This window comes from Pipra filicauda, unplaced genomic scaffold (assembly GCF_003945595.2).
Source record: "Pipra filicauda isolate LSUMZ 115617 unplaced genomic scaffold, ASM394559v2 scaffold100_size2392355_pilon, whole genome shotgun sequence".
Lineage (NCBI taxonomy): Eukaryota > Metazoa > Chordata > Aves > Passeriformes > Pipridae > Pipra > Pipra filicauda.
In genome coordinates this window covers 135255-152419 of record NW_024103441.1, presented here as the reverse complement: position 1 = coordinate 152419, position 17165 = coordinate 135255, and the positions used below count along the sequence as shown (strand labels likewise).

At 49.5% G+C, this 17165-nt stretch overlaps 1 protein-coding gene across 1 annotated transcript in view; it reads left to right on the top strand.

The window, feature by feature from the left end:
- KCNT1 (potassium sodium-activated channel subfamily T member 1) overlaps window positions 1-17165 on the top strand; it is a 78397-nt gene that overhangs the window by 14797 nt on the left and 46435 nt on the right. The gene's annotated exons all lie outside the window — the stretch shown is intronic.

Genomic DNA, 17165 nt, shown 5'->3' with positions numbered 1-17165 from the left:
CAACTCTCTCTTTCTTGGGCTGACCAGAGAAATGGTCTTAATGTGTTGAGCACCAAGCCTGCTCTTCCTGCCTGGCCGGCAGGGATTTATGAGCAGGTTGAGTGAACGATGGAAGGAATGCCATGAGTGGCAAGTGCATTCCATGGGCAGAGCAGTTAAATGAAGAGGAACGAGAACCTTCCCTTCAAATCTGTTCATATCATAAGTACCCAGGAGCTGCAGTGCTAATGGGGAGTCAGTGAGGTTGTTATCTTTTCCCACCAATTAATTGTGTGATGCAAACAGAGAGAGATGAAATTCTTGTTGAAAAAAACCCTTCAGTTCCTGGTGAGTTAGCCTTTGGCTAACTGTGTGTTTGGTACCTGCACCAAGGCTTTTGTGAGTCTGTGTTAAAAGGCAAATTAATTTTTTTATATGTACCAGCGTCGTCCCAAAAAAAAAAAAAAGTGAATTTGGCTTTGGAAAATGAACGTGGGATTTACAAATGTTCTGTGTAAGTGTTCCTAACTTTTATAGCTGCGGTAAAAATTGGTCTGTCTCGAAAATGAGTCTGTGATCCTGAAGGTTTTAAAGCCCAGATTTTCTTAACAGGCACTTAAACATTAATATAGTTTTATAGTATAAAGTGAGAAGTTGATATGAAATTCCTACTGGAGAAAATGTCTGGATTTCAGAGCAGTTATGCTATGGCTCATTTGGCTCTTTGAAGATTTAATAGTTTTCATTTAAGTATTTGAAAGCATCTGTAATACAGAAGCTGGGAATTGCAGATTGTGTTCATTCTGTGTTTCACTGGTTATACTCCTTAACCTTCATTTTCATCTCAATTTGGGTGTTTCTGATTCAGAGTCTCTCTTTAATTTTAATGTGGAGCTACTCTGGATTATTTTTAAATTCATTAGCCTTGTTTCTCAAGAATTCATTACCCTTATTTCTTAAGATATCTCTGTTTCGGTGGCTTTATGTGCTGCTTTCTTTAGTTGTTTGATTTCCCCTTTGCCTAGAAAATATTGATAATTTCACAGCATGTTTGGGAATGCAAATCTGTGACCCCCCCATTTGCTGTTCACTGGAGCCCTCTTGGCTTCCCTGGGAGTTGAGATGAGCTGTAGGCTTTGGGAAATGTTGCTGTTAGGCCTAAGTTTTGGTCCCAAGTCATTAATAACACCAGGATCTTATGGATGAACCAAGCTCACTGGAGTAATTATGACTAGTAAATTAGTCTGTTCCAAACCAACTGGATCAGGAGCTGATTTAGGTCATCAGAAAGAGAGAGAAAAGCAGAAAGAAAGAGAAAAGCAGAAGAGAAAAGAAAAACAGAAAGACTTTTTGGCTTTGCTGTGCTTATAAATCATAAGCAGCTCAGAGATGTGCTTTGAAGTGCTTTGTTACAGGGATGTGCTGGGGGAAATTCCCCCATGGAAACACTGTGGGAACTATGAATGGTCAAATAGAGCTCATTGGACTCACAGATGTAACACTGAGGGAAAACACCCGTAGCACTAAATATCTCATTTATTTATAAAAGCAATGCCTAAAACATTAGTGTCTCAAATATCTGCTTTTGAAAACTTCCCTGGAATGATAAAAGTGAGGAGGTTTCTGAGGTCAGCAGAGGACTAAAAGGTTGGGAGGGCTGTAGGTTTTGCTGCTTCTGGAGAATTAAAAACGCTCTGTTAGAGATGAATTAGTGCATCCTCATCACAGAGGATGCTGAGGAGACCAACACTGGGCTGAGCTGAGGGAATGAGGTAATGCTGGAGCTTGAGGAGATGAGAGCTTGTTGGAACAAGCACATAATTAGAGAGCTGTGGTATGGCAGGAGGAGGGAGCATGTCCAGATAACCTCTGGAACTGAAAGAACTAATCAGTGAATGGGAGGTGGAATAGGTAAAACAGGCTGCTCCTCATTTACCTCTGCTTTTAGAATGTGAAAGGTGAAGCCAGTCAGTCTAACTAGGCAGGGCTTGCTCTTTGGCAGGTGGGCTGAGTGACAGGAGCATTAAAATAACACTTGGATTGGGGTGTGCAGTATGCAGTAAATTGGCCAGGAAGCAAATAGGAAACGACCGACTGGAAGAGGAATGTGGGAGGTAAATGGATTTGTGGAACAGAGAGAGAAAAACCTAATGACAAGCAATTCTAGAGTTGTCAAGTGGAAGTGCTCCTTCCAGGATCATCTGACTCATTTTTGGAACTCACCACCATGGGGCACGTGGAAGGCTTTGGGCTTAGCTGGATTTAAACTCTGGGCTTGGCATTTCTGCAAGGCAGGTCTTCAGGTTATAGAAACAGGATTAACTGTCATTTCAGCTCGGAATTTCCAGAGGATAAAAATTGCTGTTCAGGGCATGAATCTGACTGATAGGGCCTGGGAGGTAATTTCCCCTTTGGGGAAGGAAGGCTCTCTTTGGGAACATTGCAGTTCCTCGGTTGTCTGGCATTAGTCCTGTCCAGTTCAGAAGTTTCTTTCCCTTTTGGAAGGTTCTGTCAATGTCAATACTGGGAGAAAAGGGGATTTGTTCTGCTCTCTTATGGCAGTATTGCATTTTCTATCTCACTGATGTTTTGTTGACTTGAGAGCAATTCAGAGCCACTGGAATTGAACAGTACAGGCAAGTTTAAGATGTTGAGTAACATCTTAAACAAAAAGAGGGTGAAGAACCGGGGACCCAAGTGCTGCTGGTGCCTGGCTGCCCTTCCACATGCCTGGCACAGGACTCCTCTGGGCATGGGAATCCTCTGTGCAGTGGAGGCTGTGCAGGAGTGAGGCCAAGGGGGCTGGAGGAAGGGAGAGGGAGCTGAGCTCACATCCCAAGGGTGCTGCGAGTCTGGGCTCCGTGAGGAAGGCAGGCTCCTGTTCTGAAGCGATACTGGAATTGCTGATTAAAGGCAGCTGAGAAAGCACATCTGCTGAATTGATAAATATTGTCTTATACCACAAGCTGTGGCATCCCTTTGATCTCTGCTGTCCTGACTACGGCAGTTTTTGATCGCCTGCATTCTCTTTTCTTGGACAGTGCTGACAGCTGGGTTGGGGCACGTATAAAAAAAGCCCATAAATAAAATTAAACTGTATCTCAGAAAAGTGTCATTAGGAGCTTATTTGTTGCCTAATTTAAATAGCCTGAACACTTTCCAGAAAATCATTGTCAGAAGCCACAGTCCTATTTACAGTACTGAGAAGTAATGGATGTCACTTTGATTAAGTGCATTTTTCTGAGGCTAATTATCAGGAAAAAATCATTTTGATGGATGAGGATGTTTGTGAAAGCTGCTTGTGCAGAAGAATTCAGCAACATCTCTATAAAAATTTTAACATCTTCTGTTTCAAATCAAAGATTTTTTTGGATGTTACATAACAAAGAAAAGAGACTTTTAACAACTGGGGCGAATTCTTTTAAGTTTCTTCTTCCGAGTTATATAGAGTCTGAAGACTCTTTGTCTGTGAACTGACATCTGGTCTTTGTCTCTTTAATTGTCACCAAGTGGTGGCTCTAAATCATAGGTCAGACTGTGCTTGGCGTGAGCAAACTGAAGTGCTGCAATCTCAGGCTTTAGGATCTCACCCTGGCGGGTTTCATGATAATATTCCCCAAGTGATTTCCTCATCAAATGCATCATTACATTAATGGAGCCGGGCAGTTTTGTCTTCCAGAGTCAGGTTCCTTCAATGTGCCTGTGGCTGAATCCCCACTTCATTGACATTTGATTTAATGGGCAATTTTCCTCATTTTATTTGGAAGATGCAGATGCTGGTTTGAAAACTGCAGGTTGTATCCAGAAGTTAGAGGCATTTATTTCTGTGAAGGTGAGGTAATGGCCAATATTTTAAGTTACTGCAGTGGCTGTTCAGGCTGTAGCATCTGTGCTAGTGAAGGTTTGTACCTGGAATTAGGAGATCCAGCTCTGATACATATGTGCCACAAAATTCCTCTGGGGAAGACTCTTCATCCCCCAGCAGTTTGATCCCTTGCTTGTGGAGCAGGATGAAGGTATTTATTGCTAATATCCGTTCCCTAAATAAGAGTGTTTAGAGCCATCTCCCAGCAGCCCTGGGTGCAGAATCTCTCAAGGGGTGACTCAGTTGTGATGTCTGAGCCCAGCTCCAGACCAAGCAATAAATAACCCTGGGGAAGGTGGTGGGACCCCAAAGTTGGGAGTGTCGCTGTGGCCGCTGGAATTGAATTGCTTCTCCTCTGCCTTTGCCACCTGGCAAAGCAGAACCAGAACAGTTATTAATTGGATTAGGCTGTTTTCCTGAGTCAACTCTTTGTCAGAAAGTTTCTGTCTGACAGAAGAAGCAGGAGTTTCCTCCTGAGGGCCCTGGGCAGGACCCTGCTCCCGCCTGGAATGATCCTTGTTCCGCGTGTGCTCCTGCTCCTGGGCCAGGGCGGGTCGGGCAGGTGACGTGTATGGGTGTAGCTCTTTCCAAAGTACATTCTGACAGCTCTGCTGTGCCAGCCAAGGCTGTGGACAAGACCAAATTCAGTCCCTAATTTAAGTTATGGGAGAAGCTGCTGGCAAGAAGTGCTGGAGATTGTGGGGGTCAGGCTGGACACGCTGTGCTCCTCCAGCACGGCTTCCTCCTGCTCCTGGAATGGAAGGCCAGGAGCATCCCAGGCCACCAGTCATCCCCATGACTCTTCTGAAGCACAGTGCTGTGGGACCAGACTAGCAGAGCTTAGAGCAGTGTAGGGAAAAGCTCCTGGGGCAGGGTGTTGGTGTTCTTAAATCTGCTGCTGGTCCCATTTGCTCCCTTCCATGGAAGGGTGACCATGAAACCTGAGCTCCAGGAAAAGCCCTGGGTCCTCTGCAGAGAGGGTTTCTCCAGCAGCTCCTCCCTCACCTTTAACAGAGTGAATATCACCATGTGTTGCCACTGGATTCCTCAGCCCAGCTCCAGATGGGATACACTGGGATGAAGAGGTTGGAGGCCTGAGACAGCTTTATAAAACTGATTTGGGTTTTCTTATGCCTGTAGATTTTTTTTCTTAATGACAGATAACATTCTTAATTGAGATTTGCTTTTCTAGCTGTTCTTAAAGGCTGCAGGGATGATTCCTGACGTGGTGCCTTAATTGCAGTGCTGTTTGGGGTTTTTGAAATGGATGTTTCCTTGTGTGTGCTGTTGGTGTGCTGGTGAATATCCATCTTGAGGCAGGTACCCCTGGACATCAGCAGGGATATTAGGAAAGTTATGAAAGTAATAGAGCAAAGAAGAAATGCAGTTCTCTTATAATTATATCTGTTATTTTATTTTAAAAAATGGTCGTTACTCTTTTCAGGCATATTGTTTTTACTGTCAGGAAGGGGCCCTTGTAGCAATAAAAGTAAGTGCACGTAGCAGGATGGTGGAATGAGCAGAGGTGTCCCTGGAGTGCTGCAGAATGTACAGCTGTGCCCTGATGAAAAGGAAGAACAACATTGATTTTCAGTTATTTAGTGCAATTTAACACTATGGGCTCAGATTTCCATCCTTCCCTGGGGTGTTTTTTTCCCATTTATTTACATTCCCTCTGGTTTCTTTTCAATTTATTGGGAGAATGGGCTTGAAAGAGAAAACAGCATTTCAGGTTATCAGAGAGTACCTGTCTGAGTGAAGGGGAGAGCACGAGCAAGGGGGGCAGAGGGTCATGTCCCTGCAGCTCCAGCAGAGACTTGCAGTGGTTGAGGATCTATTTTTTTTTTTTTTGGTTTCTCATGTGTGGAAGGACAAAGGGAAAGGGAAGGGCACAGGGAGGAGTGACAACCCTCACAACCCAGCGCTGAGCACTGGTGGGCACATTCCCAGGGGAGCCCCTGGGGGTTGGCATTGGCCTTACTCAAGGAAAACTGAACACGTTGGCAAAATGAATTGTTTTATTCCCCTCCACCAGTTGGACAGGACACACCAAAAGTCCTCATTGAAAAGAGTCCTGTGAAGGGAGTGCAGAGGGTCATGGAAAATGTTGGAGTCTTGGTTCCTGCCAAGGTTAACTGGGACAAATCTCCTTCCACGTGTTCTTGGCGTGACACTGAGACCGGGTGGGGACATTGCTGGTTGCTCCAGCTGTGCATGGCCCTGGTGCTCCTTTCTGCCTGGGGCTCCTTGGAGCTCCTGTGCTGCTTAAACCTGCTGGGAAAGAGCAGGGAACAGGACTCAGGAGAGCCAGGGGGAGAAACTTTGGTTGCAATGTAAGATCTTGGCAGAGATCTGCAGGGACGTGGGTCGCTTTAGCACCAGGGGAGTGTCGTGAGTGTGAGTCTGTGTCCACAGATCTGCTGAAGAGTGGTGGTGTTTGTCATCCCAGCAAACCCCTGTGCCTGCAGGAACCCACGGGGGTGTTGTGTTGCCTTGAGTGAGGGTGAAAGGTCAGGCTGACACCAACGCTGTCACTGCTGCTGTGGTGACAGCACGAGGAACAACTTGGCAGCTGTGGCTGTAATTGCAGAGAACGCATTAAATTTTCCTGCCATGTTTTCCCACTGCTTTATCTCTTCACAGTTGCATCTTTGTTCCCAAGGGGAATAATTTACCGCTCTTCTGAAGGTGGTGCTCGTTGCTTTTCCTCTGCACAACCTGTTCAGTGACTGACTGTGTAGGGAGTGTCAGAGCTCAGGCATCCCCCGCTCGCAGCCTCAGGGGAGTCGAGGGCTCGGCCCCTCCTGCACCCAGCCCTGTCCTAATGCCAGCCCTGCTCTGGTGTGAGCTGCTCTCTCACAGGCCCCTGTGTGGTTGTGGCCAAGGAGATCACAAGCAGAGCTTAAATATCTTGGTTAATAAGTCCCCCCATACGTTCCCCTGTAAGGCATCTCAGAGACTCCTTTAGTGGTAGACTGTGCAGCAGAGGGGTTCAGAGAGGAATAAAAGGCTGAAACTTGGATCAAAACATCTGTGTTTCTGAGAAGTTCCACTGAGAGGGCTGATACTCTGGTGTCTATTTTCAGTGCTGATTATCAAGACAGATGTGAACACCTTGCCTGTGAAGCCCTGCAGCAAGTGCAGATTTCCCTGCCATGCTGCATTTGCCTCTGCTCCACTGGCACTTGCCTGGATCTGTAGCAGAGATGTATGTATTAATTTGCAAATAAAATACCTCATGTTCCTCCTGATTGACAGCTCAGAGAGTGGGTCATACAGGCTCTTTGCACAGCTCCTACCAGCTGCCAACAGGGCTGTGCTGCCTGGGAAGGGTTGGCAGTGCAAGGGGAAGCAGCACAGGCAGCCTCCCAGTCCCCAAATCTGAAGATTTCTTCTATTATCAGCCTACTGACAATAAACAAAAAAATTATCCCCCATTCTTTCTTATCTTTCAGCTGGTTCAGAGTTCAGATTCCATTGTTACATCACACTCTATATAAAATAATGGCATTGAATTTCATCTGCTCCCTGACCTTATTTCCTCTCTTTATGTGAAGCATTTTGTTACCATTTTAGCAAATTTATGGCTGTTTTACTGCAGGGAGATGATCAAAGTCCAATCTCCTGGAGAAGGCAGGTCCCTGTGGTGACAGTCTCTGCTCTCTGTTCTGTCCCCACAACATCATTGTGGGTGTCTTAAGATCTCCCCTGCAAAGCCAGAGGGCTGGAAGGAGGTTTTCAGGGTTGCAGGTCCCCTGATAGGCTTCAGCATGGCCCCTTTAATTATTCTGGGTTATAAATAATTGATAATGAAGAAGTTTGTGGTGATAGAGTCGACATGCAGGGCCTGTGTCTTGGTGGGACAGAGAGGTTGTGGTTGCTAGCACGTTCCTAGCAGGTTGGAGTTAAAGGAAAGGCGTGTTTTCTAAACCTCTCAAACTCAGAAAACTTGTCCCTTCAAGCAGGAGGCCTGGAGTAGTGAGTGAATCACTGCTTGCAAGCATTTTAAAGAGTAGTTTTCTGTTCCAAGACTAATCAGCCATGTGGTGCAGGGACAGGAGTGCTCTGCAAGGGCCATCCATGGCTTTCTGGAAGAACTCCAGGAGCTTTGAGTTGGCTTTGCCTCTTTGGACTTGCACGGGGGCCACAGTTGCTTGGTCTTGCTTCTGCTTCCCTCGAGACAGACCATCTGGTTCTCTTCTGCTCACCCTTCTTCAAGAGACAGCCTGGAGCTGTTTGCTGACAGTCACACAGGACGTGGCAGTGGTGTTTTGTGAGTGGAAGGTGGAAAGCAAAGTTGAAGACAGACCCAGCATGTCAGGATTGTGACATCTCCAAGGCAGTGGCTCTGTGGTCAGCTCCCATGTGCTGGGTGCATTCCCTCTATTGCAGGGATGAAAGTCTCTGCTGTCAGATGGATTGGCTGTGTGTGAGGTGTGTTTTCCCTGTGTTTTTTCTATAATTTTTCCCCATGGAACGGGCAATGGAGAGGGTGCCTCTTGCTCGTGCTCTCCCTGATCCAGTGCCATTGTTGTTTTCCCTGCCTGGCTCTCTGCAGCAGTTGTGTGGGTGTGCAGAAATGTGTACCATGATGTACAAGTAGCCATGGCCACAGCCTTCAGGTTCAGAGCCGGGCCAGGGCGTGGGCGCAGCCGGAGGGAAGGAAGGAAGGAGGAATTGTGCAGGAGGACAACAGCCCACGCTGTCAGCTTGTGAGGTCAGCTGGGTAATGTAAAGAGTGACACAGCAGTGAATTCACTGGCTGAGGTGAGTGATTGGCTCAAGGGCAAAGACTGAAGTGTGGTGAGAGGGGGAACACAGAGCGAGGTGTCTCCCGGTGAAGCCAAGAGGTTCATTCACCTCTTCCCTTTGTGCTGTTGCTGTTTTGATGAACTCAAGTCTTGCCTGATGTGAGCTAAGAAATAGTGAGGGTTGGTTTTTGTACCTGGCTGTGTTTGTGCTCAGAAATAACCTGGGTTTGCTCAGTGTGGAACTGCTGCTTGTAAAGCTGGGCACTGGTGAGGTGCTGGCTGCCCCGTGGTGCCCTGTCACCATGTCACCGTGCCAGTGTGTGCAGTGTTATGCTCCAGTGGGCTCCAGCTGCAGCTCCCCTGGCACTGGAGCTGTGGTGTGAGAAGCAAGGCTAAGCCCTTGACCCTTCCCTGGGGAGCAGGGCAGCCTTTTGCCGCCCAGAGAGGGCTTTGTGCCCCCAGACGGGTGTTGGGTGTTGCATGAACTGATGGAGAAGAGCGTGTGTGTTCACTGTGGTCAGTGCAAACCTCAGGGTGTCCATCTCGGGCATGAGCTGCTTTCTCACCCCTGTGGCATCGCTGCCCTGACCCGTGTGGGGCTGCCAGTGTCAGTGCCTGGTTCTGCGTCCTGCTGTTGTGGGATTGCCGAGCTGGATTTCGTGTCTAATGCTGCCAACAGTTCCTTTGTCACAGATGATTTTTGCTCTGCCACAGCACTGTGGAGGGGCCCTCTTGAGGCCAACACGCACATCACTCCTGTCCAGCACCTCCCCAAATCCAGGCAAACTGTCATTTTATTGTTCTCTCCAGGACTCTTTGCTGTCACCTGCCATCGAGCTTTTGGTCGTAGCTTTGCATAAAACTGACTGGTGTGGGGTGTTTGCACGTGAGATGTGCTGACTGCAGGGTGCGGGGGAGCAAGGAGGAGGTATGTCCATGTCTCCTGCCTGGGCAGCTGTCCTTGTGCTCCCCCTGCCACAGCTGCTCTGCCAGGGCTGGAGACTGGGATTCTCCACCCATCCTGGGAACGTGCGAGGGTCCTGAGGAAGGCACTGTCATCCTCCTCTCTGCAGGTCCTGAAACTCTTGGAGTTAAACATGGATCTGCAGGTTGTCTCCCCCCTCTCTTCAGGTGCTGCTTGTGCTTGTTCCCGTGCTGGCCGTTCCCTGGTCCCGGTTTGCAGAGGACTGTGACGAACCTGTCACTCTGGTCTGGGGCTTGTCCCTCTCCTGCACCGCTGGGGATGGACGGGGGTGCCGTGTGCTGTCATTCTCTGCTATAACAGCAGGATTTTTAGAGAAGTTTCTCTTAAAGGTGAGGCAAAACCCCATCACAGCATCTGTGATCGACCTGGGCTGGGGATCTGCAGGATGTTCAGTTTGGGTGGGGATGTCTCTGCGTGGCGAGCCCACTCTGCTGGCTGTGTCTCCCGTGGGTCCTTTCCCAGCTCGGTTGGTCTCTGGGCTGCTCAGACCCCCCTCCCGAGCCTTGGGGCTGGTGTCTCCTCCATTCCTGAGCGCCGTGGATCGGCAGCTCTGCCGGGAGGAGCCGGGGGAGTGCTCTGGGGAGGCTGCGGAGCGGAGCCGGCCCCGCACGGCTCTGTTTGGATCGGTGGCTCTGCCGCGCTTCCCGCGGCCCACGCGGGCTCCCGGGCGGCGGGAGGGGGGCCCTGCAAATTTAGCATCTCCCTTCAGGCAGGGAGCTCTTACTTTTCGGGCTGTGGGCAGAGTCATCGAGCCGCTCTGCGTGTCTCATTCCCGTTCCCGGTAAGCCGGGGGTGACTGTCAGCAAAGTCATCGCTTCGCTCGAGCTTTGCTGCAGTGAGTTCCTGACTTCAGAGCAGGTTTATTTGGGAATCGGGCTTTCCAAATTCCAGGCGTGCTGCTCACAGCCCTCCCCGAGCCTCGGCCTCGGGTCAGTGCCCCTGTGAATCCAGCAGCCTTGGTGGGGTGTCACGGAGCAGTTGGAGCATGAAGCACCAACACCGTGGCAGGGTGGCAGGTATGTGCTGTCTCCCTGGGGGCAGGAGCTGTCAAGGAAAAGGTCTCCTCCGTCTAGGAGAGAGGAGCAGTTCTGGGGAGCAGGTGGTGAAGATGTTTAGCAAATGTCAGCTTGAGACCTTGCCATCCTGTGGGCAGAAGTGACATTGCTGAGAAATGTGTTATCCTGTCAGAGAGCAGCAAAAAATCCACCAGTTAAATGTTTACGAGCAAGGAGGGCCTTTGCCAAAAGTGGGCGTTTTTTCCACCGGGGAGACTCACGGAGCGTGAGCTCCTTGGAGCAGTGGGAATCCTGCTCTAGCACATGTAACTCTTACCACTAGGGCATGAGCATCTGGCCAAGCCACGCTGCCTTATTTCTGAATGCCTTAATCGTTCCCCGGAGCAGTTTAATTAGGAAGTGGCCTTTTCACTGCGTGGTTTGTAGGTGAGCAAAAAGCAGCTTAACCAGAAAGGGTTCCTGCAGACGGGTCTAAAACCCTGCCTAAAACTTCTCCTTTCAGTCAAGCTGTGCCTGTGATTGCATTGCAGAGACTCAGAGAAACTCGTTTGCCCGGTGTCCACACGTCGACGTGTGAAGGGTGTAATTGCATCTGGGCTGAAAGCTCCGCATGGGAGTATTGTTTGAAAAATTCCTAATTTAATAAAATGGGTGGTAATTGGCTCTCAGAAGAGAGTTTAATTGAAATAATTGGCACGGACACTAGTGTGCTAATTTGGTTTGGTATTTCTAATGCGCAGTCACGGTGTTTGTTCAAGGACAGGAGTGGGTTTTAGGTGGTGCCCATATTTCTCAGCAAGAAGTTACAGCTGCTCTCTGGAAAGGCATTTATTTGAGGAAGCTCTTTAGTCACCGTTCTTGAGCTTGGAATTTTGAAGATGGATTTGCTTCATTACAGTTTGATGCAATTACACCCACGCTGCTGAGACTGAAGGCCTTCTCTGACACTTCAGTTCCCACTTCAGATGACTTGAGATTGGTCTTTCTAGTCATCTGGAGCAGCTCCAGCTCCCTGACACAGGAACATCCCCTTCCTGAGGTGCTCACACACACATATGTGCATGAATGTGCTCACTCATGTGTCAGCAAGAAAGGGGATGTTCATATTCTCTGTCCCTCTTTTCTTCCCTGCTTGTCTGAGGTACCTCAGGATACACCAGTTCCAGGTCAGTGAGTCAGCACCATGAGGTTTTTCCATGTGGAGAAAGACTTTACAGCCCCATTCCAGCATGGAGATCTCCCAGGTCGCCATCCCAGAGCTGTTGTGCAGGGATTGCCATGAGCTGGATCTGTGGGGTCGCTGTCAGTGTGAGGTGGTGACACAAAGAGCCATTACAGCTCATCAACCTCTTCCAGGGCTGCTGTTCAACAATTTTTCCTTTTCATCTTCCTCCAAAGTGCTTTTAATGCTCGGTATTGTCACTTTGTTTGGATTCTTCCCACACAGTATCTGCACTTAGAACTGCCCAGTGCTGATGGAGAGATTTACTGCCAGCAGCTATTGTGTGAAAATGGAGAGGAAAACCAATTTCTAGTCGGCTCTCGTTAAGGTCTCTAGTGGGAAATATTTCTTTCATGCTAAGAACTTGGAAATGGTTTTAGTGCCGGATGCAGAGCTCTGTGGCTCAGAAATGTTCAGCCTCCCAGGCTTCAGCAGCACAAATGTCTCTGCCTTACAGACATGTGCAAACTGCCCTGTGCATGTCCAAGGGGGGGATTCCTTCCTGATGGAAGGACTCTCAAACCCCAGGGACTGAGCTGCTTCAGCGGGAGCAAGCGAGGGGAGCACGGATCAGGATTTTAGCAGGAGGGAGAAGGCAAAGGAGGGATGTTCCTCTCTGTTGCAGGGAATGATGAGAGACAGATGAAATGCATGGCTGGATGAGTCCCGTGCCCTTTCCCAGCGTTGTTTTGATGTCCTGGTGTGATCCCTGTTCCCTTTTGAGGGAGGAGGATTCATGGAAGGCACAGAGGGTGCTGCTGCTCCATTGTGTGTGTTAGTGAGCCCAGGAGAGCTCTGAGATCCACTCTAGGACCCGATGGCTGCTTTTCTTGAGAAACTTTGGAGAGCTGGAACAAATTATTCCAACTTTAAAGGCCTTTTTTCCCCTCTAAGCTTTTTTCCCCTCTGTTTCCCACTAGCAGATTTTAGGGAGAGAAAGAGCACAGCTGAACCTGCTGGTGCAGATATTAACATAGTCATGATAGAATTTAATTTTAATCCTGTTAGGCACCCTTAGTTATCAGGGAGTTTCTCACTTGGTTTAATGGACTCTTTTTCCACATGATGAAGCTGCAAGGTCTGACACTTGTTATGAATGTCTGTTTATTAAACCATCTCTCGTCCTAAGAGCTCCTGCTCTGCCAGAAGGAATATAAATGGAGAGGATGATGTTTGCAGTTCAGTCTTTAAGGAGACACTGTGTAAAAAATTGCAGCCTATTCCTTTTAATTTTTTTTTTTGTGTGTGTGTCTTTTTGTGAGAGATGAGAACAGGCCAAGACATTTTTTTTCCCAGTGTGCTTTTTACTGTAAATGTATGAGGCAGTCGAGACCTGGCACCCGTGAAACAGCATCTGCTGTCACACCGACTCCTGGAGAGGATATTCCCTTCCCAACAGATGAGTTGGTCATGGAAGTTAAATCAAAACCTGCTGAGACTGGATAATAACTTGACTTAAAGTCTTTTTCTGTGGCTTTAGTTCAACTCTGGCTCCTGGCTGGGCGGGCTCGGCACAAGGCAGCACAGCTGGATGGTACTTTTGGGGAGAATTTCAGGGTTTTTTTGTACAGAAGAGGCTCCTGGAGCCTCTTACATCAGGGTCATGGAGTTCCACGTGGTTATTGCCCACCTTATTTTACTCATTTATTTCAGAAGAACACCACAGGGGTAGATACATTGTGAAAGGACTCCTTGTAACTGCTGCATTTAAGGCTTTAGGGAACACTGTGCCTGTTTGTGGTGGTGGTTTGGATGGCCACAAGGAACATTCCTTTTCCTTTTAATGCCTTGGTGCTGACCCCTGCTTTTGGCTGAAGATGTAAAGAAAGAGATTGTTTGCCAGATTCCCAACAGCATCTGGGCACAGTGTGAGATGTGGTTTGGGAATTGCACATCCCCTGGGTGCAGGTGATTTGGGAATTGCACATCCCCTGAGTGCAGGTGACTTGGGAATTGCACATCCCCTGAGTGCAGGTGATTTGGGAATTGCACATCCCCTGGGTGCAGGGACTCCTGTCTCCCAGCAGAACTCTTAGCTGCAGCACAATGTTGATGGGTAAGCAGATTTTTCTCATTGAAGTTAAAATAAGAAACGTACTTGGAGATCAATGGTCTGGTACAACCCCTTGTTCTAGTCCTTCCCACACACCCTGATGAGGCTGTCACAGACTCCGTGGAGTTCATGCCTCATTTCTGCAGCACATTGTGAGTTTATCTTTATATGGGCTTGCCATTTTCTCTGTCTTATATAATGTATTACAAAAAGAATGGTGACAGAAGGGAAAAATGTCTGAGAGATGGGACCTGGCATGATCCAGCGACCCTGGGGAGGGAAGGAAATTTTATTACCGTGAGACATAATTGGCAGAGCTGATGGAGAACCCCAAAGCCAGACTTTGCCCTTTGAATGTTGATAATTTTTCATGGAATTCTGGTGGGCTTTTAAAAAAAAATGTTTGAAGAAAGTTTCTAGGAGCTGAAATTCTCCACCTCTAAAGCAGAAACTCTCAGTGCCATGTAATAAGTGAACACTGCTTCAGGTTTCCTGACTATTTTAATACTTCAGAAGCGGAGTTCCCGCAAAAATGACATGCAAAAAAAAAAAAAAAGAAGGCTTGGAGTCCTTTAAGACTGCAAAGTGGGAATCACTTTGGCATTTTGAAAGTCTCTGTGAAATTGCTTCCTGGTGAGCTCTGCCAGGGAGCCCAGGGAGGTGTTTTGCAGCAGCGAGGGAGCTGCTGTGCCTCCGGCTGATGGAGCACCACGGAGCGTCTCCAGCCGGAGCATCTCCAGCTCCTGAAGGCACTTTGCTGCTGGGCTGGGAACCAAGTGCTGGAAGGGTTCGTGAGAGGCGTCTGGGGAGGCACCAGGCACCTTTCCAGCTCTTGCTGCCTGTCACATCCCCTGGGAAAAGCTGGGGTGAGTCCCGAGGGAGCAGGGTGTCCCCTGGAGCAGAGTGTGAGTGGATGATGTGCCCCAGGAGCTGGGCTGAGTGCTGCTGTCTGTCCTGCTCCCTGTCCTACCCTTGGCCACTGGCTGAGGATGCCCAGAGCATCTCTGTCTTTTCTCAGGGTCTTGGCTCAGCCACCTGCAGAAGGAGGGCAGCAAGGGGAAGGTCCTGCCTTGCAGGGGCTCAGGCCCTTGGAGAGGCTGGAGGGACCATTAGAGAGCTGCTGTGGTAATTCCACCACATGCTGTGGGTTTGGAGCTCCTCCTGACCCACAGCTCGGGATTAGAGCTCCTCCTCCTGACCCCCAGGTTGGGTTTAGTGCTCCTCCTCCTGACCCCCAGCGTGGGCTTGATGCTCCTCCTGACCCAGTTTGGGTGCAGGACCTCTCCTGCCCCACCCCTCTGGTGAGTATTGCCGGTGGTACCCAGAGATGTTTCCAAGGCGTTTTCAGACTCCCGGGGGGAAAGTCCCGCCCAAATGCTTCAAGCAGTAAACATTTATGGTGCAAAGATCGTTGCTGCTGGGAGGCAGCGAACAGCGGCTGCTGGCAGAGGGCAGTCACGCAGCCGGCTGCTCCCTGAGCTTGAGCCCTGTGCCAGGGGGGAGCCCGGAGCCCCCCGCTCCCCACGGATGGGTTTGGGTGCTGCCCTGGCACCTCCTGTGCGCATCGCTGCCTCCCGTCCCTGCCGCTCCCGCAGTGCTCCCTCCCTGCGCGCAGCCGGGGCTGACTCATGCTCTGGGAAGCGCTGCCCGTCCCTGCCGGCACCTCCTGCCAGCTCCGCCTGGGTGAGGACCCGGCGCTGGGCTCATTAAATCTTGGGAAGCAGATAGTGACCCCGTTATGTACTCACCTGGAAAAGTGACTTGGCCGTGCCTGATTACTGTGCTCTCTGCCTGGAGACTTTTCCTGCTTCCCTTGCAGATATATATTTAGATTTTACCCCAGGGCTTTTAACTTCCTCGCTGGCTCGAGCAGCTGTGACAGGTACATGCTTACCTTCCCTTTCTCCTCCAGTCATTTTAACCTGCTTTGGGAAGAAGTGGGAAGAGATTAGGAGTCACTGTAAAGCTTCAAGGTCTCATTGCTCTGCTTGTGAGCACTTAAAATGCACCACGGAAACAGGAACCGTGTCGGAGGCACCGTGGCTTTGTGGGGATATTTGTTCAGCAGCTGCTCAAGTCTGCTCTATTTCTCTTCTCCCTGCTAAGCAGCCCCAAGTTAACATCCTGGGTTTGCAGCTTTCACGTTGGTCGCTGATGAGCCACACTTAGAGAGGTAAAAATGGCTTTGCAAAGGCTGCGATGACAGTTCTGGGATTCAGCGCCGAGGCTCTTGCGTCGCAGTTATATAAGGGCTCTTGCCAACTCCCTGGGTAGCTGGGGAGTTACTTGGTGAAGGGGACCTGCCCTCCCTCCTCTGGGCCAGCCAGGAGGGGTTTTGTTTGGGAATCCCCTCCATCCATCCGTGGGGGGACCAGCCAAGGCTCCGGCAGTGGGAGCAGCTGGGGTTGCTTGTGGCACTGGGTGGGAGGGAAACCACAGGACACTGCTGCCTGTTACTGGGCAGTTTCTGAAGTCCTGGGTCGTCTCTTCTGAGCACTGACATTTGGGAATTGTTAACATTTGAGATGTTAATGCAGGGGACACTTGGAAGAGGAGAGAAATCAAAGGCTCTTCTAGTTTGAACCCGTCCCCCTCCGGGCTTGCAGCCTGCCTGCAAGCTCTGGATGTGTTTTCTTACTTTACATAATTTTTCCATCTCTCTCCATCAACCCAGCTCTTCAAAGGCTTCCTTCTGTTTCCAGCTCTCTTGCTGCTGCTAAATACACTCTCCTCTGTGCTTTCCAAAGTGTTCCTTCTTCCCCAGAACTCCAGTGCTCTGGTTTATTGGGGAAGTCTCCCCAGCTCTGCTGAGGAGTCGCTGGGCGATGCAGGGAGCTGCTGCCTGGTGCTGTTTGGTTGTGCTGCCTGGCTCAGCTGCCAAGACTAAATAGGGGAAGGGAGGGAACAAAACACAGCCAGTGAATTTCTGCCTGTGTCATGCAAATCTTCCAGGGGCCTTGGAGTGCCTGATGTTTGCTGCAGCACTGGTTGGCAGCTGTGGGATGGTGGCAGTGGTGGCAGTGAGTATCGGTGTTCCCCTGCTCCAGGCTCTCTCCTGGTGGGTTTCTGTGGTGCTGAGCACCCTCTAGAAGTGCAGTGGGGATGGAGCAACCTCCCAATCCCACCGTGGTGGGAACCAGTCCCACAGGGCACTGAAACAGGGAAATGCTTGGAGGTGAGTCCCTTCCAAAGGTGGTTGTGGTCTCCAGTTGAAACTCCAGAACGGAGACAGGGAATTTGGTACCATTGTGATTTTGGCAGTAACACTCAGCCCAACTGCTGTCCCAGCCAGCC